The sequence below is a fragment of the Myotis daubentonii genome, chromosome X, assembly GCF_963259705.1.
Source record: "Myotis daubentonii chromosome X, mMyoDau2.1, whole genome shotgun sequence".
NCBI lineage: Eukaryota > Metazoa > Chordata > Mammalia > Chiroptera > Vespertilionidae > Myotis > Myotis daubentonii.
Window position 1 is genome coordinate 51,910,226 of NC_081861.1, and position 25,059 is coordinate 51,935,284.

Consider the following 25,059-nt stretch of genomic DNA (forward strand, 5'->3'; position numbering starts at 1 on the left):
TAGTAAAAGTTCATGTAGACAATTGAGACTTGTATGGCAGCTCTGTGATAACAAGGTTCCTTAGGTCTTGTTGCTCTATCATTCTCAACATATAATTTCCAATTTATGGTGCAAAATGGCTGCTCTAACTCCAGCCATCATATCTTTATTCCAACCAGAAGGATTGGAGACTAGGCGAAAACAGTATGTCCCTCCATTTAAAGACACTTAGAAATCACATGACATCACTTTTCCTCATATTCCACTGGCCAGAATTTAGTTTCAGGGCCATACTTATCTGAAATTGAGAATAAGAATTGTAGTTTTTATTCGGTGTGGCTAGGTGCCCAGCTAAAATGTCAGAGTTATCACTTAGTAAAGGATTGAAGAATTAAAATAGGGGAACAAGTAGCCATCACTTTTCAAGTTAAAACTCATATCAATGCAGGAGAGGTTCTGATCCAGTTTGAATAATATGGCTTCCAGCTTAAAAATAATGAGACTGGCCAGCGGTTAGCTCCACCCTGGCTGGGTTGCCATGGCAAAGAACGACTTCTTGCGGCACTACACAGTCTCTGATCCTTGGGCCCACCCCAAGGGCTACACTGAGTGTAAAATGACCAACCACACAGTCCATCTCAAAGAGGGACCCAGAGGATGTCAAAAAGGTGGTGGTCTGGAAGTAGTACAGTGACTTCTGCAAGCTGCACAGAGACCTGGCCTACACATTGAAACCACCACCTGGAGGAGTTCCCCCAGGCCCCAGGTGTTTGGCAGATTCGAAGCCTCTGATTGAGGAGCTGTGAAAGTGGGAAGAGAACTTGCTTCACTTCACCATGCATATCTCTTCACTCAACAACAGCCCTCAACTCAAGGAGTTCTTCTGAGGTGGGGATGTGATATGGCCCTCCAAGGTATCCAGAGATCTGCACATTCTGCCACCCCCCTCTGATCCCCACTCTGCCCCCTGAGGAGCCCCAGATGCCACCTGATGCTTACTAGTTGCCCACACTCTCTTCAAAGAAAAGGGCCCTTGATAAGTTGGAGGTGTCAGCAGACCCCCTGCCATCCAGTCCTTCTCAGAAGACCCTCAGTCTTTTCTTTAACTGTGGGAGCACCAAGGAAGTGTCTAGTTCCCCTGCCTCACTGAGAAGAGCTTGCCTTCTTTGACCCTTTCTCCAAGGAAGGGGTTAAAGGCCCCAATCCTATCCACATAGGTTACCTGGCAACAATGGAGGCAGAGTCTGAGAGTCTGGACCAGGAACCCTGGGAGCCAGGAGGAGGAAGATGATGAAGAAGGAGAGCCAAGCCTGCCTATCTCAGCCAAGCCACAGTGCTCATCACTCAGGCCCTGCAGGACCAGAATGTAGGTGACTACGCTGCAGCTCTGCAGGGTAACCAGGAGGTGTGTACATCCTGCTTCGGGGAGTTCCTGGTAACCAATCATCTGCTCACTGAGAAGGTGTAAAGAAAGCAGCCAAGTACCTAGAGTGGGCAGAGGAAATCCTGCACATGCACCTTATCCAAAGTCCCACCCTGGGAGGGAGTGGACAGTTCCCCAGGACATGAGCTCCAGCACTATCAGCCACCTATTTCTTTCCCTGGGACCTGGCCCTGTCTCTAGGTCTTGTAATTCTGTAGGACATTTCTGTATGAAAATGGACTAAGAATGAGAAAAATAATGACTTCTCAGTTTCCTGACCACTCCTGTGGAATCAGGGACTCAGACTTCTGTCCCTGCCTGTCTCTATCTTGATGTGTGAGTAATAGGTCTGGTCACTAAATTCTCTGTTTTTCCATCTAGAACAGGGGTCTGCAAACTGTGGCCTGCAGGCAAATCTGGCCCACTACCTTTAATTGTAAGGTCCATGAGCTGGAATGGTTTTACCATTTTTTAATAGTTGAAAAAAATCAAAAGAATGATGTTCTGTGGCAGGTGAAAATGATATGAAACTTAAGTATCTAAAAATACAATATTATTGGAACACACACAAAAATAATGAGACTGCACCTCAGTGTTTTTGATTGTCAAAAATTAAAAATCTGCCGAAACTGGTTTGGCTCAGTGGATAGAGTGTCGGCCTGCGTACTGAAGGGTCCCAGGTTCGATTCCAGTCAAGGGCATGTACCTGGGTTGCGGGCATATCCCCAGTAGGAGATGTGCAGGAGGCAGCTGATCGATGTCTCTCTCTCATCGATGTTTCTAACTCTCTATATCTCTCCCTTCCTCTCTGTAAAAAATCAATAAAATATATTTTTAAAAAAATTAAAAATCTGTTTAATTTGTTTTGGTGTTGTTTGACTTTTTGCTTTTTCTTTTTGCTCTTTTTTTTAATTGTTTTATTGCTTAAAGTATTACAAAGAGTAGTACATATGCCTCCTTTTTTTTCTCCCCTTGACCTTCCCCTAGCCTCCCATACCCCCCAGTGTCTTGTGTCCATTGGTTATGCTTACATGCGTGCATACAAGTCCTTCGGTTGATCTCTTACCCACACCCCCCAACCCTCCCCGGCCTTCTCGCTGTAGTTTGACAGTCTGTTCGATGTTGCTCTGCCTCTGTATCCTCCATATACTTTTGAGTTTATCTCAACCTGCCAGAGTTGCCCCATTTCCCCAATCAATGACACCAAGCTAGAGTTGGAGTTTAACATTTTGTTTAACTTATGCCTATGTTTATCCTGGCCAAAAAACCAGGGTCATTCAATGTGTTTATATCCTAGTCCTGAAACAGCTAACTTTCTTTCCTAATAAAGTTACAACACCTGCAGCTGAAACCAACTTTTATGAGGACATCCATATCACATGCTCTGGAATCCTAATACCTTCTCCATGGTGGAGAAAAAGAATTGGCACATGGTAGATACAATCTTTTCTGCAGACAATGTAACTCCTACCCAGATTTTCTTTTGATTGGCCATACAACAGTTCCTAAATATCAAATACTTTGGTTATTAGACTTGTTGATCAATTTAAACAGTATTTCTAGGGGTAAGGTTGCACTCATAATGCCAAAGTGGATGCCACAATTTCCAAAAGATTGTAGGTGGACACACATTGATTTGTTTTTGTCAGACAAGAAAGTATTGTTGAAAAGTGGCATTTTGTTTTTCAAGGTACCAACCAAGTGTATGGCTGGCTCACTGAATATTCCTACAGAGCATTTGCACTATCTCTGTATACTGTCTTGAGCAAATCAGACCAAAAAATCTGTAGGAATTCAGGGCTAAGCATTTTCCAGTTGCTAATGGCTTTGGCTGCTTTAAGAAACTTTGCTCAGACACTGCAGTATTACATGTCTGCTTCCCCCACTTCCCCGCCATATAAGCTCTCTCCTCCTGTAATCACACTATTCTCTAATATTAGTATCACCACCATCAGTATTCTTTACATCAAATAATAGTGATTTTTAAAGTATACCATTTATAGGGGTTTTTTAGGGGTAGGGGCAGGCTATAAGGGATCAGTGGGAGAAAAAGGGAGACATATGTAATACTTTCAACAATAAAGATTTTTTAAAAAACATTCATAGGGGTTTTGTACAGCAAACTAACAACCTAGATAATTGCTTTGGTGGAAGAGGTTGGGATGCAACTTACAATGCTGATTTGGACAGATTGTGACCTCAAGCAAAGACTCTTTCCCTTTGGGTTGTGCTAATATGAATCTGTCCATAAAAGCTATGATTGAGTAGATTCAGTAAACACAGTCACTTACTACTATGTCCTGCCTAATTTGACTTCTCATTAGGCTTTCAGTAGACCCAGAGTATATGCCATCTGGGCCACTTGGGAAAGAGCAGATGATTTGGACTTGACAATTTTTTTTTATTGCTTAAAGTATTACAAAAGGTATTACATATGTGTCCTCCCCCTCCCCCCGCCCTTGACAGTCCCCTAGCCTCCCCTATCCCCCGGTGTCCTATGTCCATTGGTTATGCTTATATGCATGCATACAAGTCCTTTGGTTGATCTCTTACCCCCCTCCCTTCTGCCCCCCAACCCTCCCTGGCCTTCCCGCTGCAGTTTGACAATCTGTTGACAAAATCTTTGCCGAACCTGTTTGGCTCAGTGGCTAGAGCATTGGCCTGCGGACTGAAGGGTCCCAGGATCGATTCCGGTCAAGGGCGTGTACCTTGGTTGCGGGCACATCCCCCGTGGGGGGCGTGCAGGAGGCAGCTGATCGATTTCTCTCATTGATGTTTCTAACTCTCTATCCCTCTCCCTTCTTCTCTGTAGAAAATCAATAAAATATATTTTGTAAAAAAATTTTTCAGGTACCATTTTGTTTTCAGTAAGATCTTGCACTTTGGATACAATGGAGGGTAAGGGTGAAGCCTTGATGTAAAGGAAAGATAATTCATGGGCTTGGGTTGGTGTTCTCACCCAATTTGAAATGGATATGAAGAGGTTAAGTTGTTTTCCAGGTGAAGGCAAGAAGTAAACCTTTGTTAGATGTGGAGACTTGTTTGAGTCTTCATGCTTTATGAGCTCTGAAAACTAGAACTTTGTCCCATTTATTTTAACTAACCCCTCACTGACCATGACTATCAAAAGATCAGAGTGAACACATGAACCATAAATGACTGTAAACTGCAAACTTTTGCTACCTGAGTGCCTGTCTTTCTGACCACTCTTTTAATTATTTTGAAAACATAACATCATTTGAACTAATTGGCTCCAGATCTGTAAAGTGTTTGGACCCAAATCATTATTTACCCCAAATGAGGCAAATCAAAGAGTTTTTGTGTGGTCTTTAAGAAAAAATTTCTTCGGAATTTCACCCAGTAATATTTAAAAGGACAATTCAGCTTTATGTCTTTGTATCTTTCTTTTTAGTGGATTAAACCTAAAGCACAAGAGCTACTTGTCCTCTACTAGTCAAGCAGGGCAATAGAGCAGTATTAGCAAATCAATAAATATAACACTAAAACTATTGAATCTGTTACAATTCTTTTTGGTTCTGCATTCTGGACTTCTTCATCTCACTCACATTTCTCAAGTGCAGCTCTCCTTCAGATGTTGTCTTGTATAACCCAAATATCTTTTCAAAGAGAAAATTAGTATCTAACAATCTTCCTTGCCCAGCTAGCTCTATTAAAGAGGCTCTATCAGCCCTGGTTGGGTATCTCAGTGGGTTAGAATGCTGTCCCGATACACCAAGGTCACAGGTTCGATTCCCAGTCAGGGCACATACAAGAATCAACCAATGAATGCATAAATAAGTGGAACAATAACTCTCTCTCTCTCTCTCTCTCTCTCTCTCTCTCTCTCTCTCTCTCCTCCCTCCCTCCCTCCCTCCCTCCCTCCCTCCCTCTCTTTTCTCATCAATAACATTTTTAAAACATATTGTTTAAAAGAAATAATAAAGAAGCTTTATCTTCCTCTCAAGGCCTCTTTTTCTTGGAAACCTGTGTCTAATACATTCTTGTTACTTTGTATGATATTGTCATTGTAGATTTTAATGTGTTTTTTAAAGGACACCAGCTATAAAGCACTGTGTTCTGCTGTTCCCTGTAATCAGAATGTCAGATTCCAGAGTGGTCAGCTGTAGATATTGATGAGAATAAAATGATAGTATTTGAGATTTGCTTTCCTCTCAGAATTTTAGAGGACCTATGGCCAAACGAGGATGTTCATTTTAAGGTACTGATACCCCAGGGCTAACATTACCTTTGAGAAAACAAGTACATAGCAAGTATTTACCAAACACCTATTAAGTGTACAACACTGAGCTAGGTACCAAAGCATAAGACTTTGGCAACTGTCTCTATCTGATAGCCACACCTTTAGCTTTTAAGTCAGCTCTCTCTGTCACCAGAGGTGTAGAAGAACCTCAGAAGTGAAGGGCATTAATAAAATTTTCTACTGGATTATTAATATAAGATGAGCATGTTATGGTCCCCATCTTGAATGATATTCTATTTTCAGCTTAGAGAATGGAAAATGCACTGCAACATCTAAGAATAAACTGTCCACCTTATGAACCATCAAATGTTGGAAAGGACCTTTAGTTATAACCTAGTACAACTGTGTATTCAAACAGTCAACCCTGACCCTGAAGCCTGATATACAGCAGAGTGCTACAAAGGCTGCCTCTCTGCTCTTCTTGCCTCCATCCCTTTTAACCAGTGTTACTGATTTGACTATATAAGATTTTGTTTATGTAACAAAGGTTCCATAGTTTTCAAACATTTTCAATCCATAAATCTAGTCCTATCCTATCATGTTACAGTTGAGGAAGCAGGGCCCCAGAAAAGGAAGGGAACTTGGTTGAGGCTCCACAGACAATTAGAAGTTGCAAACCCTGTTTTCTGATTCTAGTGACCCACTTCTCCATACTGCCAATCAAACTATCAGCAGACACTTCTAAAATGCCACAGTGGCCTGCTGTCTTTGGAAGAGCCACTTGTCTTTGGAGCAGAAGGAAGTTGCTTTGGGGTATCCTGAGTTACTGCAGGGGGGCCAGAGAAAGGAAAGATCAATGGGGGGGGGGGGTACTGTTCAGCCTTGCATTTTGCTACCCACAAATGGGTCCTCATCCTTCAACAATGGGATAAGAATACCTAGCTGGTATACTTGTAAGGATTAATTGAGATCATGTGTGTAAAGTATCTGGAAAATAATAGGTGCTAATTAAAGGGTACATCTTAATAAAGTGGTATATTTTAATGATGTGACTCCCAATTATTATATAGGCAAAGAAAATGAGAATTTGTGAATCAGAATCCAGGTTCAGGGTGTATTGACCTGGTTTACCAGATTAATGCCAATTTCATATATCATATGGTGGAGCCAAGGCACAACCTTCACTTCCCAGGCAGCCTGGCAATGTTTTGCAATATGCCCCACTGTACCAGAACAGGGGGGTTGGTACTAGATGTCTTTTATGTACAGGGCTGGAAAAAACTGTTCTTTGCTTTGCCTTTCATAATCTGACTGGCATACTTGGAGGAAAAAATTGTCAAAAGAGATGGTTGTTTTTTTTGGATAAATTCAACTCTCAAAAAAACACACAAAACACACAAATGAAATTTCTTTACCTGGAATTAGCATTCTCATACATTACCACAAAGACACCTAAATAGGAAGAACCCTCTGTTTTGTAGAAATAGTCTGGAATGCATTACTGATGGTGTTGCCTGGTTTCATGAAACATTTACTTTATATTTAGTGTCTGTGACTTTGGCTGGGTAATTTTCCAAGGCAAAGGTTACATTTTGGGTTTGAATTTCAAAGCTCCACTCATTTGCATCCTCATCCCAACCTCAGTCCCACACAGTTGATTTCCTTCTAAAGGCATATATTGTTTCCTTTGGATTTCTGACTTAGATACTTCCATCCCAGTGTTCCAACTCTGCTAATTCCCCTTGGCTTAAAGCGCTTTTCCCAATTGCTTTAGCTCGTCTGAGCAATGGTCCTGACTTACTAGGTTAAGCAATTTACCTCAGATTTCCCAGCTAGAAAGTACCAAGAGCCAGGAGTAGAACATAAGCTATCTATGACCTTAGAATTTGGGAGCTTAACCCCTATGATCTACTGCTCAGGAATTTCAAAAGCAAGAAGGATCACCTCATGCTAGTGGGATCACGAATGATTTTGCAGAGAAGATAGCAATTGGCTTTGAGGGATGGGTAGGATTTTGACAGAAATGAAAACAGTAGAATAATATGAGTGTGCCATATATAGAAAAAAGGACAGGGTAAAATGAGGGCCAGGGTACTTAGTTTATCTTGAATAAGGGATCATTTGAAGGGGTAATAGAAAATGACTCCTTTTACAGAGTTGGCATCATGTTATGGAAAACCATTTTTGACAATGAATTTATACTTAGTTCAGTAAGCAGCTGAAGGTTCTTGCTTTCTTCCTTCTTTCTCTTTTCTTTCCTTCCTTCCTCCCTACCTTCCTTCCTTCCATTCTTCCTTTACAATTTTCTTCCTTGCCTCCTAAATAATATGTGCTTTGTAGAATAAAAATTAATGTCTAAAAATAATACCATCTGAAAGCCCCTCAAAAGAGATGATTCATGAACATTTTCCAAACTTTTCTGCAATGCAAATATATACATATAAATAATTCCAAATTGTGGAAGGCAGAATTCTAAGACTCCTTTTCCCTGCCTATATGTCCTATATAATTTTCTTCCCTTGAGTTTTGCAGACCTGTAAATATGATGTTCTGTCACTCTTGATTAAGTTATGTAATATGGTAAAGGTGATGAGATACTTAAGTTACATTATATAAGAATTTCCAACTGTTTTTTTTTTATTGTTGACACTATTAAAGATGCTCCCCACTTTCTCTCCCTTTGCCCACCTCTACCCAGCCCTCATCCCTCTTCCCTCTGGCCATCATTACACTGCTGTCTGTGTCTATGCGTTATGCATATAGGTTCTTTGGCTGATCCTTCCCCTTCTTTCATCCAGTCTCCCCCTTCTCCCTCCCATCTGACAGCTGTCAGTCTGTCCATTGTATCTATGCCTCTGTTTCTATTTTGTTCATCAATTTATGTTGTTCATTAGATTTCACATATAAGTGAGATCATATGGTATTTGTCTTAAGAATCTTTGTCTTGTGAGAAGACCATGTAGCTAGGGTCTGAGAGCAGTCTCTGGAAGCTGACTAGCAGTCAGCTAGCAAGATATCAGGGACCTCCGTCCTAAAATGATAAGGAACTGAATTCTGCCAATAAGTACTGAGCTTGGGTCATAGCCTTGTTTGATACTGAGATTTCAATCCAGTGAATGTATTAACTATATATTCTTACTTTCTATATTCTTGATGTTTTGATATTTGGGGTTTGCTGTCTGGGAAAAAGACTCCCTTTCTCAGTGCTAGTCAGTCCTTAGAGAGAGCAAATAACTTGCTCAGAAGGGTGCCTTTCATATGCAAACCAACCAATCCAGACCCCATACCTGAACCACCCTATCTATCTAAATCTTACACTCCAGGAGGCAATATTCCTCTGCCTTAATCATCCCAGGATCAGGTACCAGACAACTAGTGACAGCTCCTATAACCCAGAGCCCTCTGAAATTGTTTAAACTGGCCAGTTCTAAACCTGCTTATTCTGCTTTGCCTTGCATTTCCCATGGTAACTACAATAAAGATTCTTGCCCATGTTTTTCTCCTCACTTCTTCTGCCTCTTGACAGATCCTGTTGCTTTCCCATGTTGCATGCTGTGGCCCTCCTCTTGGATCTTGTAGTAACAAATTATCTTTTCAATGATTGTCATCCTCTATTTGTTGACTTCCCCATACCTGATTGATCATAAAACCTACATCTTAAAACAGTGAGAGACCCTTAGCAGCAGTTAAATCATGCTTGGACTCCTAAAAATTATGACAATAAATTAGTGTCGTTTTAAGCTAAGTTTAAACAGCTAACTTTGTGAAAATTTGTTATGTAGCAAAAGAAAAATAATACATATGTAAAATTTACAATTAAACATACCATATATTCTTCTCTATCCTACGTTTTCATTTAACACAGCATACATATTCATATATATATATATATATATATATATATATACATATATATATATATATATATATATAAAATGGATAGAGGTATAAATATAGATTATATAGATGCTTTAGAGATAAACAGCTAGAAAGATGAGAGAGAGAGAGAGAGAGAGAGAGAGAGAGAGAGATGATAGAGACAGAGCGGAGGGAGAGAGAGTGAGAGAAAGAGAGAGCTAAATCATTGAAAGATCTTGAATAGGAGAATAAAACAGAGCTGAGAATTTAAACAGTAGTAAAATATGGTACAGTTGAGAGAAACAAAAGGTGGGGGAAACCTGGAAAGAGAATATAGTGGTTTTCTGGACTGGTGGTTCTGAACCTTAGAATTACCTGGAACAATTTTTAAAATACTGATACCTGAGATTCACCAACCCCACAGACTGTGATTTAATTATCTGGGGTACAACATGGGTATCTAGTGTTTTAAAAGCTCCCCAGAAGAATTCAAGATGGCTGCTGATGGGACTGCAGGCTGCTAGATAGTGTGAGCGTGAGAGAACGAAAGGAGAGCATGTGGACTTGCAGGGAGTGTCAGTATTTGTGAGTGAGGGACAGCTATACTCCAAGGAACTGTTGGGGACTGGCTGACCGACTCCCCTGACCAGGCAGCCTCTACTGTGGCTGAAATCTCTCCCAGAGCACTCAGCTCAGCCACAGAGGCCACATCATCTTGAAGTGGGGACGGCTGTGATCAGAGACTGACTGTGATCAGAACCCCAGCCTTACCTTCAACTAGGAAGATCTCAGATACCTCCCAGGACCTTACAGCCACAATGCCCAGGGACCAGTTACCTCAGCTGAGAATCCAGGAATGCCAGAACTCCAACCTCCCTGATCATGCGTGCCTGGGAGGTCTGCTCAGGAAAAGACAAAGGGCGGAATTTGCGGACAGGCCCTGCGCCTTCTCACAGAGCAGAAGGAACAGCTGAATCAAAGAGCACCCACCTGGAACCGGCAGTCAGACATCTCTCAAAAGCTGGGACCACTGGCTCCTAACCACTCACCTGCCTGCTTTCCTGATCGCCTCTAATTGCTTCTGCATGCCTGCCTGATTGTCCCTAACCCCTCTGCCTGTCTGCCTGATTGCCCCTAACTGCCTCTGCCTGCCTGATCTCACCCCCAACGGCCCTCCCCTGCCAGGTTGATCTTGCCCCCAACTGCCCTCCCCTAAAGGCTTGATCTTTCCCCAATGGCCCTCCTCTGCCAGTCAATTTGGTTCTGATTGGTCAGTTTCTATGCCAATCAGTGTCAAAAACTCCATCCCCTAGACAGCCATTGGCTCCTCACAGTTGAGCCAGATTTGATTCTGGCAGCCATTGGCTCCTCACAGTTGACCCAGATTTAGTTCTGATTGGTCAGTATCTATGCCAGTCAGTGTCAAAAGCTTCACCTCCTAGGCAGTCATTGGCTCCTCACAGTGGACCCAGATTTGGTTCTGACTGGTCAGTTTCTATGCCAGTCAGCCTCAAAAGCTCTGCCTCCTAGGCAGCAATTGGCTTCTCACAGTTGACCCAGATTTGGTTCTGATTGGTCAGTTTCTATGCCAGTCAGCACCTCTGGGACTATCAACTAGGCCTGATCAGAAAGGCAGGGCTGATTAGCAGCCCCGGTGAAGGTCTAGAGCAGGGGTCCTCAAACTTTTTAAACAGGGGGCCAGTTCACTGTCCCTCAGACCATTGGAGGGCCTGACTATAGTTTAAAAAAAAACAACTATGAACAAATTCCTATGCACACTGCACATATCTTATTTTGAAGTAAAAAAACAAAACAGGAACAAATACAATATTACTATTTGCATGTGGCCCATGGGCTGTAGTTTGAGGACCCCTGGTCTAGAGAGAAATGGAGGTGTGGCTGCTGGCCAGCCTGGGAAAGAAAGAGAGAGGCAAGTATAGATCAAAAGCTGCCACAGAGGTAATGGATCAGTCCCTGCTTCTCTCTTCAGGCCTCTCTCTGGCCCTGATTAGCAGCCCCTTCAGCAGTCAGCAACCCAACACTAACTGCAAGACTGACTTCCTGTTGGTCAAGCCTTGGTCGGTCATTACTGGTCATTACAACCCAGGGTTTTTATATATTAGGTTAATGAACTCACAGAACGAGAAGAAAAAAAAAATCAATCCCATTTACCATTGCACCAAAAATAATTAAGATACCTAGGAATAATCTTAACTAGGGATGTAAAAGACCTGTACTCAGAAAAATACAGGACATTGAAAAAAGAGATAGAGGAAGACATGAACAAACGGAAGAATATACCATATTCATGGTTTGGTACATTCAACATCATTAAAATGTCCATACTACCCAAAGCAATCTATCAACTCAATGCAATCCCCATTAAAATACCAATGGCATACTTCAAAAACCTAGACCAAATTCTCCAAAACTTCATCCGGAATAAAAAAAAAAGACCCCGAATAACTGCAGCAATCTTGAGTAAGAAGAACAATGTAGGAGGGATCACAATACCAGATATCAAGCTATACTACAAAGCCACTGTTCTCAAAATTGCCTGGTATTGGAACCAGAACAGACTTATAGACCAATGGAACAGAACAGAGAACCCAGAAATCAACACAAGCCAGTATGCTCAATCAATATTTGACAAAGGAGTCAAGAGCATACAATGGAGACAGGACAGTCTCCTCAATAAATGGTGTTGGGAAAACTGGACAGATACTTGCAAAAAAAAAAAATGAAACTAGACCACCAACTTACACCATACACAAAAATAAACTCAAAGTGGATAAAGGACTTAAATGTAAGATGGAAACCCATAAAAATCTTAGAAGAAGCTATATGCAGCAAAATAGCAGACATATGTCATAGCAATATCTTTACCAATACAGCTCCTAGGGCAATGGAATCTAAAGACAAAATAAACAAATGGGACTACATCAAAATAAAACGCTTCTGCACAGCAAAAGAAACCATCATCAAAACAACAAGAAAGCCGACTGCATGGGAGAACATATTTGCCAATGTTATCTCCAATAAGGGTTTAATCTCCAACATTTACAGGGAACTCATACAACTTAACAAAAGGAAGATAAAAAATCCAATCAAAAAATACGCAAAGGACCTAAATAGACACTTTTCGAAAGAGGACATTCAGAAAGCCAAGAGACATATGAAAACATGCTCAAAGTCACTAATCATTCAAGAGATGCAAATCAAAACAACAATAAGGTACCATCTCAAACCTGTCAGAATGGCTATCATCAACAAATCAACAAATGACAAGTGCTGGAGTGGATGGGGAGGAAAAAGGAACCCTCATGCACTGCTGGTGGGAATGACTGGTGCAGCCACTGTGAAAAAACAGTATGGAGTTTCCTCAAAAAATTAATAATGGAACTGCCATTTAACCAAGTAATACCACTTCTATGAATATATCCCAAGAAGCCAGAAACACCAATCAGAGAGGATATATGCATTCCTATGTTCATAGCAGCACAATTTACAATAGCTAAGATCTGGAAACAGCTTAAATGCCCATCAGCAGATGAATGGATTAGAAAACTGTGGTACGTCTACACAATGGAATACTACGCTGCTATAAAAAAAAGGAATTCTTACCATTTGCAACAGCATGGATGGAACTGGAGAGCATTATGCTATGTGAAATAAGCCAGTCAATGAAAGAAAAATACCACATGATCTCACTCGTTTATGGATAATAAATAACATTATAAGCTGAGGAACAAACATAGATACAGAGGCAGAGCATCATGGAACAGACTGTCAAACTACAGCAGGAAGGCTAGGGAGGGTTGTGGTGGGGGGGTAAGAAATCAACCGAAGGACTTGTATGCATGCATATAAGCATAACCAATGGACGCAAGATACTGGGGGGTTGGGGAGGCCGGGGGAAGGTCAATGGGGGGAAAAAGGAGACATATGTACTACTCTTTGTAATACTTTAAGCAATAAAATAAAACTTTAAAAAGAAATCTCCCCAGGATGATTTTAATATACAGCCAAGGTTGAGAACTTCTGGCAGATAGAGGTCGAGAGTGCCATCTTGAATAAAAGTGGTCATATTTAAATAGAAACGGAAGGATGTGTGAAAAAGGCATTGCTGAAGAAACCACCAATAAGAAGACTACCAGTAAGAATTGGAATCCTCCTGCTCATCTTGTTTTTGTTGCTGTTTGGTTTTTTTTTCATTGGTTTTTAATTAAATTTCCATTTATCTCGTTAGTATTATTAGAGTATTCCATAGGAGATACAAACTTGAGGCTGGGTTTGCATACATGGGGTGCTAGGAGTATTGAAAAGGTCTCAAGGAGCATTCCAAGTGAAAGAAATAGGTTGAGCAGTTTCAAAACTGGAAATTAGTATTTCAGGTACCAGCCTGAAGTTGATGGTTGATACAGTAAATGAAACTGAGTAACAGGGCTGCCACACAGGGTTTTTTTAAATAATAATATATTTTTATTTACTCATCTTTTGTGTTATCATTATTTAAAAAAGCATTACTGCATAGTTTATAAGCACCGTAATACAGTGCTATTATTTTTACTTTAAATTGTCAATAATGTGTTTACATTTTTAAATTTTTTTCTGTATTGATCAAGGTACTACATATGTGTTTTGATGCCATAAGAAACCAGGAGTCATTCACATTCCTTGAAGACAGAGGATGAACTAATTTTTCAAAATGATAGATGGGGAAGATGACCTGAGTGCAACATGAAGAAAAGTTAGAGAAAGTCTAGAAGACAGAGTTTAGAGGTTGTTGCAGTTACCAAAGCATGAGAAAATACAGCCTCTCATAGGGCAGAGCAGAGGAGCAGGACAAATCAAGAGATGTGCCTGAAGAAAAGGCAAATTTGGAGGACTTACCAGATGTGGGAGTAAAAGTTGGGAAGGGTTTCAAGCTTTGGGTATGGTAGAATGGTAGTAAGGAATTTGATCAAAAGGATTCTATTTTGGCATTGTGATGAGAGGAAGGGTAAACTGGTTAATTAGATTTTAGGTGTTTTGGGGTATCCCTGAAGGCAGCTGAATAATTAGGGAATTCATCCACTGTAGACTTTCCTTTGCCCATGGTAAATGGATGGGATGAGTTTCACAAGAGAAACATGGTGGAAATAAAGTTTTTTGCTTGTTTCTCACTCTTTATTAAGGAAAGAATTCCCTTTGAAAAGTTGCATGATATGAGAATTAGCAATCCCAGCTGCCAATATAGAGAGCACACAATTTCTTTCCCCTTTATAGACCCCCAAAGTGGAACTTTCTGGGGCTGTATCTGTTTCATATTTTTGGCTGTGGTTTAAGCCTTGGCATGTGACACGTAAGCTAATCATTTGTAGCTAGAACAGCAGATGGTCGTTCCTCCCTCCCTTAAATGGCTAAATCTGCCCTGAATCCTTAGGAGTGTAAATAATTTACTTTCTATTCTACTGAGCACAGTTAATATTACTTCTCAAAATATCACTGCCTATGCTCTTGAATTTATTTATACTTTTCTTGCCAAGATCTTATAAATATCATTTCTGCTATTTATTTTATTGGTACAAATACTGGTCTGACCCAAACTCTGAAGTATATTGTGAAGGATAGGAGCACCTTTAGTCAGCCCAATGGGATTTTTAAGTACAACTGTCCCCTCTTCCTTGGGGGAGTTCTATACCAGAAACATCTGTGTGAGATCCTGCTTTCCATCAAGGTTTATTAGTTAATGAAGCCTGTGGCTGGTGTGGTTTTCCTGTGTTTAGCTTTTGGAACTCTTAGAGACAGTTGCTTGGAATAGAGAGCTGACAGAATTATTGCCCAGCAAGACAGTTGGCCACAGCCCACAAGACTCCATCAACACTGATTAATTTTATGGCTGATTCAGTGAACAGAACAAGTATTTGAAGAGGCAGAGTGAAGAGCTGTTGGTATACTGTTCTGCTGTCTGAAGAGTTCTGCAAGACTTCTCATTAAATCATCCTTTTTATCTACTTTTACTCTATGCTTTGTTCTCCTGTGCCCGAACAGGAACTCAGGAGGCACGATGGCCTCAGGATAAGTTAACTGGAGTTAAACCTTGAGACTTAGCTCTCCTAGTTTTCTTATAGCAAGGAGGACCCTGTCAATTAAAACTTACAGTAACAGAACTTGACCAAATTCCACTTTACTTTAGCTTTCTAACCCTTAAAGCTAGTTGGTCACTCTTAGAACAGTCCATAACATTTGTATAAACCTTAGAAATTTTGAAAAGTACTCTTATATCTCATCATATTTGAAATTCACATAGCCTCTCCAAGTTATATCGGTTAGCTGCCACTATTTAACAAACCACCCCAAAACTCAGTGACTTAAAACAACACTTATTTCTTGCCAGGCTGTAGGTTTGCTGGGCATTGGCCATTCATGAGTCTGTGGCAAGCTGGGGGTTGCTTGGTCTAGGCTGAAAGTAGCTGTGCTTCATGTGTTTTTCATTCTCCTTCTAGAACCATGGGCTAGCCTGAGCATGTTATTTTCATGGTTAAAGCAGAGATGCAAGAGTAAGCAGAACTGGCTCACTGTTACTTCCACATCCAATTTGTCAAAACAAATTACGTCACTGAACCTGGAGTCAATGAATGGGAGTTATGCTCCACTTATTTTATGGAAGAAATGAGTCAGCTGGCACAGATAGTGGAAGGAGCAAAGAATTGGGTCAATAATGCAATCTTCCACAGGTAGGAAGGGCAGTTATGACTGTTCTCATTTTACAGATGAGAAACCTGAGACCCAGATAAATGAAATGATATGCCCAAAGTCAACAGAAAATTTGGGTAGTGCTGGAATGCAAACCCAATTCCCATGAATTCTAATGCTCTCTGTTTTTTTGCCATACCGAATTGATTCCATGATTCTATAGCATGTGCTCTGTCAGCTAGTTGAAGGTCTATGGCTCATTTCTCTTCAAGGATGAATCTGCATGGCCTGTACTTTTGTTCTCCCTTATGACATTGGGATTTGGCCAATGTCGTCAGAGTCATCACCATCTACTCTTCCACCTGGACCTGGCTGGGGCTGGAAGATGGATGAAGTTCCACCTACTGAAACACAGACACAAATCCTCCTATCCCTGACACAGACATAACAACTCACCACTTCTAATAAAAATAAATCTTTTTTTAAAATTCAAAGGTCACATTGTATTTGGACCAGAGTGACCTCAAACCCCAACATACTATGATTTTTTTTTTAAAGAATGGTAGTATTATAATCACCTGAAATCTGTCAACATGCTTATAGCTGATTCTGAGCTTCACTTAGATGTTAATAGGCCTAGGCTAGTTTTCTTTTAGCCCTTTCCTGTCTACCTTTGTAGAAAGTTCTTTTAGTGGCCCTCAAATCATGACAAGTCATTAAACTGCTCCATCCTGTCCAGTCTGGTCTGGGTATAATTTTAGTCCAAGCTGCTCAAACGTAGCCTGAAGAAATTTGAGCTGGTATCTCTGATATAACCTGCAAGATTTTTTCAGTTGTGAGTCTCCATGGCAAACCTAGGCCTCTGGCTTTTGATACACTTGTGAATTTGGCATCCTAGAGGTAGAAAGTATACTATTTGACTTTAAATTCTCTTCCTCTGGGTTTCTGGCCAACATGCACTGACAGTGTGTTTGCTTCACATGAACCTTCCAGACAGAGGTCTAATGACCCCATTCTCGGAAAGCTCGCACACACCCTCTTTTTCCTTAGCACAGTTCTTTTCCCTGGCCTTTTCCCCCTGGCAGCATAACTTCCAGAAGCTCACTGACATGGCTGTCCAGCTCTAACATTCATGGAGGCTTTGCCTAATCTCTTTGATTTCTAAGGGCTAATGTTGCCTAGCCAGAACAAGGAGATTGAGCTCTGATCTCTTTCTACAAAGACCCATGGAATGATTTCTGGAGGCAGAAGGTAAATGAGTGGCACTCTATAGTGGTAGAACCCAAGATAGAATGATGGTTGCCCTTGCTGAATCGAGAGGGAAAGTAAATAAGGAAAACTTTGAAGGAAAAAAAAAAAGGTGCTGCTGAAAAAAAATAGCTGTTGATGATAAAGAGTTTCAATAAATTTAGTGTCTGCTTCTGGTTTTTGAGTATCTTTTTGAGTCATCACCAGTCATCAACTACCATGTCTGAGGAGCTAAGGAAACAAAGAAGTTTGCCTAGGGGCATTGCCATACTTATTTTGCCTCCTGTTTTTGAATGATCCACCACTGGACTATGAAGAGGAAGCTGACAGTATGGCACCACATGCTATAACTCCTGACTTGCTCATCTGATAGTTGGCAACATAGTATAATAGTAATAAATCTGAGTTCTAAAGCTGGAATTCTGGACTTCAGTGTTTTTTGATGTATGACATTTGGCAAGTTTCTCAACTCTAAAATTTAGTTATTTCATCTATAAAATGGGCACAATCCCACCTCATATGGTTGTTGTATTAAATAAATGTTTAATGAAGTACTTGGCATAATGCTAAGCACATAATAAGCACTAAATAAATATCAACTACTTTTAATATTAGCTGATGCACACTTGGGGAGGACTTTCAGAAAGAAATTGAGTATAAGAGTAATTGAGACTACATGGTATCTATTGATTGTGTTTTTCTTGTAAAATCTTTTAAATATAGTAAAAGCTCCCTTCACTGACCTCCACTTACCTGACTTGGATTAAGTTGATGCTTTTTTTCCATACTGAAATATATACTGACAATGCTTATGGCACAAGAAACACTCATGTGTAATAAGCTACCCTCTGGTTGACCTTTACATTTCTGCTCCAATGCGTTGAGTTGGTACTTACCAAAAATTAGTTGTTTTGTTGCCAAACCCATTTATGCCAGTTTTACTTGCTAATATAATTAAGTAACTCAATGTAAATTTATTAAATCCTATCTAATAAAATAGTAATATGCAAATTGACCATCACTCCAACACACAAGGTGGCCACCCCCATGTGGTCAAAGATGGCCGCCCCCATGTGGAAACAAGATGGCCACCACAAGATGGCTGGCAGGGGAGGGCAGTTGTGGGCGATCAGGCCAGCAGAGGAGGGCAGTTGGGAGGGACCAGGCCTGATAGGGAGTACAGTTGGGGGTGATCAGGCCAGCAGGGGAGGACAATTAGGGGCAATCAGGCCAGCAGGGGAGCATTTAGGCATTGATCAGGTTGGCAGGGGAGTGGTTAGGGGCAATCAGGTAGGCAGGCAGGTGAGCAGTTGGGAGCCAGAAGTCCTCAATCGGGCCTAAATGGGCAGTCGGACATCCCTCGAGGGGTCCCAGATTGGAGAGGGTTCAGGCTGGGCTGAGAGACACATACTCCACCCCCATGCACAATTTCATGCACTGGGCCTCTAGTATGAGTATAAAATGGAAGCTACTGCTTCTATGAAAACTAAGTGCAATGCTTTGGGAAAAATAATAAAGTTGCTTTTAAAAACTTCCCTATAGCAGAAAAAAAAAAAAAAGAAAGAAAACCTGAAGCTGGAAGTCAAATAGGATGCATTAGGGATGTAACTTATGGAAGAAAGAGATTGAAATTCCAATCAGAGGATCCACAAACAAAAAGGGGGGCTTGGCCTGACATCACATCACCAGGTTTGTGAATGGATGTACATTTATATGTTTTAGGTTGAAATAAAATGCTTAAGGACCATATATATTATTTTATATGATGATTCTTCATTTTAACTATTCTATTACTTGTTCTGATAGTGTTATACAACAGAGTTTTTACTATGTGGTGAATGTATTCTGTTAAGTACTTTATATGTTGTGGGCTTACAAGAAGGGAACATTGTCCAGTAGAGTATATTTAACAGTTTTATGGATGGATACTTATATAAGCAGAATAATGCCTACCCCATCCCAAAGGTGTCTACATCTCAACCTCCAGAAAATGTGAACATGTAAGGCTATATGGAAGGGAGGAATTAAATTTGCAGATGGAATTAATGTTGCTAATCAGTTTACCTTGAAATGGGAAGATTATCTAAATTATCTGGGTTGGCCCAATGTAATCATGTAATCACGTAATCACAAAGGCAAGTGGAAGAGAGGCTGAAGAGAAAGTTTCAGAATGACCTAAGGTGAGAAAGACTTGGCCGATGTTGATAGCTTTGAAGATGAAGGAAGGGGCCATGAACCAAAGAGTAAGGGCAACCTCCAGAAGCTAGAAAGGCAAAGGAATGGATTATCCCCTAAAGTCTCTGGAAAGGAATGCTATTCTGCCTATACTTTGACTTTAGACCAGGGAGACTCATTTCAGACTTGGTTACCTACAGAAGAGTAAGATAATAAATGTGTGTTGTCAAGCTACTAGGTGTGAAGTAATTTGTTACAGCAGTAATAGGAAACTAATAGGTTTGAACAAAGTTTATTACAAACAACAAATCCTACCCCCTAACCACCACCTACCTGCAATTGTGCTTATAGGAAATCTAGGCCCTTTATACTTTCAAGTACCCTAGACATAAGATTTGCACTTAATATCTGGGACTAGTCTGAGAAGCATCATATTTATGTTGCTACCATTTCCCCGGCAGCATACCAAATGCTAAACTAAGGCCACACTGATCAACAGCACAGATATAGGGTGTCTTCATAGAGCTCTCGGGCTATTTCTATTATCTCTTTCCATTTCAAAAGCTGTACTTTATGTGCAGGGGCTCCTCAACATATTCCTGTTTCTGGACTGAGGAACATAGCTCTTTGCTCATTTGTAATACAGAATACTTAAGCCATTACTACCTTCATTCTTCCTCTAACCTTTTTCCTCAGATTGCCTTTGATTTGTGACTATTATATCTCCTCTTTCATCCATTCACCCATCCCACAAAGTGATTTTCCAACAGTAGCTTGTTATTATGGCTTTCCAACATCAAAATACCAGCAACAAAACAGATATTTCCACTGAGTAAAGAGAAGTGTAGGTTGCTCATGATCCATTTTCTTACCTGGCCATGTTCATTTTAAACTTTCCACCCCACACAGGTGTTTTCCTCCATCCAAAATGAATGACATCATTAACTCCAAATCTCTCCCATTCATCAGGTCCAGTTCATGTCTGCCTTCAACAATCTCTTCTCTAGCCATAGCAGTTTACCTTTGCCACTATAGTACATCCTACTAGTATAGTTCTGAGTCATGCCTTAGAAGTGCCCTTATTATTTATGCCATTTTGTTTTCTCATTTTCTGGAGGTTGAGATGTGGACACCTTTGGGTTGAGGGAAGTATTATTCTGCCTATTAATGTGGCATATGGGTTTTATTACTCTCCTGATTAGAAACCCCTTCCAAACACCTTCAGTGGTTTTCCACTGCCCTAAGAATAACATCTGGACTCTTCATCATAGCACTGTGGGCCACCATGAGCTGATGACCCTGTCTTCCTCTCCATATTCTAGTGACATTCTTCCTCCCCTCCAATCTGTTTTAGTCCATTTGGGTTGTTATAACAAAAATACCATAGACTTGATAGATTATAAACAACAGAAATTTATTACTCATAGTTCTGGAAACTGGGTAGTCCAAGATCAAGGCACTAGCAGAATTGGTGTGTGGTGAAAGCACATTTGCTGACTATCTTCTTGCTATGCCCTCACATGGTGAAAAGGGTGAATTTGCTCTCTGGCATCTCTTTTATAAGGGTGCTAATCCCATCCATAAAAGCTCCACTATTATGAGCTAATTACCTCCCAAAAGTCCCACCCAAAATACCATAACATTGGAGAAGTAGGTTTTAACATATTAATTTGGAAGGCACACAGACATTCAGTCTATAGCACTATCCTCAGCAGCCATTTCAATATCTTCAAATGTATCATGTTCTCTTCAACTTCTGGGTTTTCAGCACACTGCATCTTCCTGAAATGCTTATCATCTACTGTTTCTTCTCCCACATTTTATTCATCCTCCAGTTGACAACTCAAATATCACTCTTTATAAAAATCACCTTTGTATTAGGCCTTTCTTGATATTATCTTCCCTTAGACACAAAATCCCTTCGCACCATGCATTTCTTTGTAGTTCCATATATTATTGACTTGTAATTACTTGAAATTTTTGTCTTCCTCTAGATATAAATTCCATGTTTATTGAAAAAGAGAGTGAATAAATTAATAAATGCATGATCTTTTAGTCACAACTTTTTAAATTGTTTACTATCTGTATCCTCCAACTAAAATATAAGTTTAATGAAGGCAGAAGCCTTCTCTTATTGACTGCCAAAATGTCACCAGTGCCTAGCTTATAGTATATTTATTAAACAACACTATTAAACACAATATTTGTGGAATCCAGTCAAAACATACTTTAGATAAAGAGGGAAATAATGAAGGCAGAGAGAAAGTTCCTTGTGTTTCAGTATTTCCCCTGAACCTGAAATCCTAACATTCACTTCATTTCTTTTCCTGTCATCTAAACGATGTTAGTTAATACCACTTTGAAAGTTTATAATGTTGTTTGTCTGAAGCATCTATACACAATTTTCCCAATATGAATTAGTTGTAATTTTTGTGAGACAAATAAGTCAGATATAATTGGTCCTTTTCTACAGATCAGTGGTTCTTAAACTTAAATGTGAAGCAGAATCACTCAAAGCATTTGCTATAAAATGGCTTATTTCCAAGTCCAATTCTGATTCTTTAGACCCAGAATGTCACCTAGGAATCTGCATTTTAATGAGCTCCCCCGTGTCATTCTGATGCTGATTGTCTAGGAATAATCCCTTAAGAAAAGTTAATATGGATTTTGAATTGTGTGACTAAGCAGTTTGGTGGCCTGATCAAATAATAATACTAGCTACTATTAATTGAGTGCTACTGTGTGTCAGTCACTGATCTGTTCTAAGAGGCTTTCTAGAAAGCTATTCCTATCTAATTTAATCTTTCCACTAGGTTTTGGGGAATATATTATTATAGTCCTCCCCTTTTTTGTCCCCCATTTTATAGTCACACAGCTATTAAGTGGTTGAGCCACTGAACATATTCTGACTCCAAAGCCCCTCCTCTTTCCCTTAAATTCCAGGCTACTTGCCTCTGGCAGAGATTTCCTCATTTATAGACTCTGGATCCTTGGCATGCTCACTGTGCACTTTATCTCTCCAGTCCTAATCAGAATTATGATATATTGCTTTTAAAGGTTCTTTATTGTAGGTTATCCAGAGGGAAATCTCTGTATCCCTGCTGTTCTTTGTTCTGCATTGTTGAAACAAAAGGCCACAGGGAAAGAGGCCCTTTCTTAGATGAAAAAATATGTTATTTCTGTCCTCCTTACATACCACATTAATTATCAGCTGCAGAAGAAACTGCTGAAACCTCAGGCCCACTTGGACTGTCTTCTCCAAAGCAAGAAGCAGCATAGCAAGAGCAGTTTCATTCTGAAGCTCAAATGCTCTTCCCACATACCATAACTTGGAACAAAGGTTCAGCAGGCTGGGTATGAGTCCTATGATAAGAAAACCATCAATAGGTAGAATGTTTATAGAAAGTAGATTAGAATGTACAAACAAAAATTCTCATCTTGACTGTGAATATTGAGTGAACTCCCTTTATGCTTAGTGTTTCCTATTCTCTTAATATAATAAGGTCATACAGAGGTCCTCCATTAACCTAACATGAATAGATAAATTACTCTGCACAAAGCTTTCTACTTGTAGCAGAATATGGGATTACAAATGCTTCACTGGGTAGTACAGTAGCTAGATGATAATCTCTATTGTACCTACCTCTGGCTTCCACTCCTCCTGCTTCAAAACAGTGCCCTGGCAAACAACTTAGACACTTAAGTACCATGCCTAGAAACAAAAGCCAGTAAAGGCTCTCCACAGGTTATAGATTTCTGCCAGGCAGGACCTAAGATAAAGATGGCAAACAGTAGTTGCCTGCCCACACTATGCATTGAAGTGGCTGCCTAGGATAATATAGTGAGAAGAATTATGAGGCCACATATAGACATTGCAAGAAAGAGTGCCAAAATAGATTAATGATGTCTGCCATTGACATGAAATTACATGTCCAAGGGCTACCTTTTATTTTTTTGCCACTCTTGCTCCAAGCTACTGGTTCCTTAACCTGATTTCATACAAATTACCAGGAGCTTTGAAAAAATACTGGTCCAGAGATCCTCCCAGATGAATTAAATTAGATTTTCCAGAGGTGAGATTCAGGCATCTGATCATCCAGGGTTGAGAGCCACTGCTTTGTACCATCACAGACACGCAAATAACTTAACTCAGTAGTTCTTAAGTGAACTTCCTCCACAAAGTCCTGCCAGGCTGGCTGCATAACAATGATCTGGGGAAGCTTATAAAATTGTGGATTCCTGGGATCAACTCCTAAAAATTTTAATTTAGAAATATGGGGATAGGTCCCAATATACTAATATATATATATATATATATATATATATATATATATATATATATATATATATATATATAAATTCACAGAAACCACTACCCTAAACTATACTTGATGCCTCAAATTAATGAAAACGTTGAGTATAACCTTGTAGTCTAGAACAGTGATTTTCAACCCTGACTGCACATCATCATTTCCTGGGAAGTATTTTAAAAACAGCAGTGTCACCCAGCCTGTGTGACTCAGTGGTTTAGCTTTGATCTATGAACCAGGAGGTCATGGTTTGATTCCCAGTCAGGGCACATGCTTGGGTTGTGGGTTTGATTCCCAGTAAAGGTCAGGCAGGAGGCAGCCAATCAATGATTCTCTCATCACTGATGTTTCTATCTCTCTCTCCTTCCCTCTCCTTTCCTCTCTGAAATCAATAAAAATATATTTTAAAATATAAGTAAAAACATCAGTGCTACCCTGGCCAGTTTGTCTCAGTGGTTAGAGCCGCTGAGGTAAACTGAAGGGTCCATGGACTGAAGGGTCATGGATTCAATTTCAGATCAAGGGCATGTGCCTCAGTTGGAGGCTTGATCCCCTGCCCCAGTCAGAGACCTTATGGGAGGCAACCAATCAATGTGTCTCTCTCACATCAATGTTTCTCTCTCTCTCTCTCTCTCTCTCTATCTCTCTCTCTCTCTCTCCCTCCTCCTCCTCCTCCTCCTCTATCTCCCCACTATCTCTAAAAAAAAATCAACGGAAAAATATCCTTGGGTTTGGATTTTTATAAAATAAAAATAAAAGACAGTGCCTGGGGACAACTCCAGATCTATTAAGTCAGACTCTCTAGGGTGGAACATGGATGATTTTAATGTGCAGTTAAAACTAAGAATTGCTGCTCTCTGAAGTGTGATGCAGAAATCTCATTTGAGAACTTCATCCAGTGGATTTCATTTTTTCTTGTGAATTTCCTATGGATTTAGTTCCTGACTTTGTCTAGCACTTTTGCTTGATGTTAGGCAGTGGAACTGCTTCTGTTTCCCAAATCTTGTTTACCTACCAGAATCTATCATTTATGATGGTTGTGCTTTTCTTATGGGTCTTCTTGGACTTAGTAAACATTGGCTGTAATCATTCACTTTTTTTTCCAAACAAGTAGCTACTGAATGCATCACAGTGTTTATAAAATGTAGATTCCAATCAATCCAGTGATTGATGCCTTTAAGAGACAG

The 25,059-nt window shown here is 40.2% G+C and overlaps 1 protein-coding gene and 1 pseudogene across 3 annotated transcripts in view; both read left to right on the forward strand.

Annotated features, from left to right (window-relative positions):
• The window catches only part of COL4A6 (collagen type IV alpha 6 chain), a 402,326-nt gene that overhangs the window by 212,253 nt on the left and 165,014 nt on the right, over positions 1 to 25,059 (forward strand). The gene's annotated exons all lie outside the window — the stretch shown is intronic.
• Positions 518 to 1,548, forward strand: LOC132224571 (sorting nexin-15-like; annotated as a pseudogene).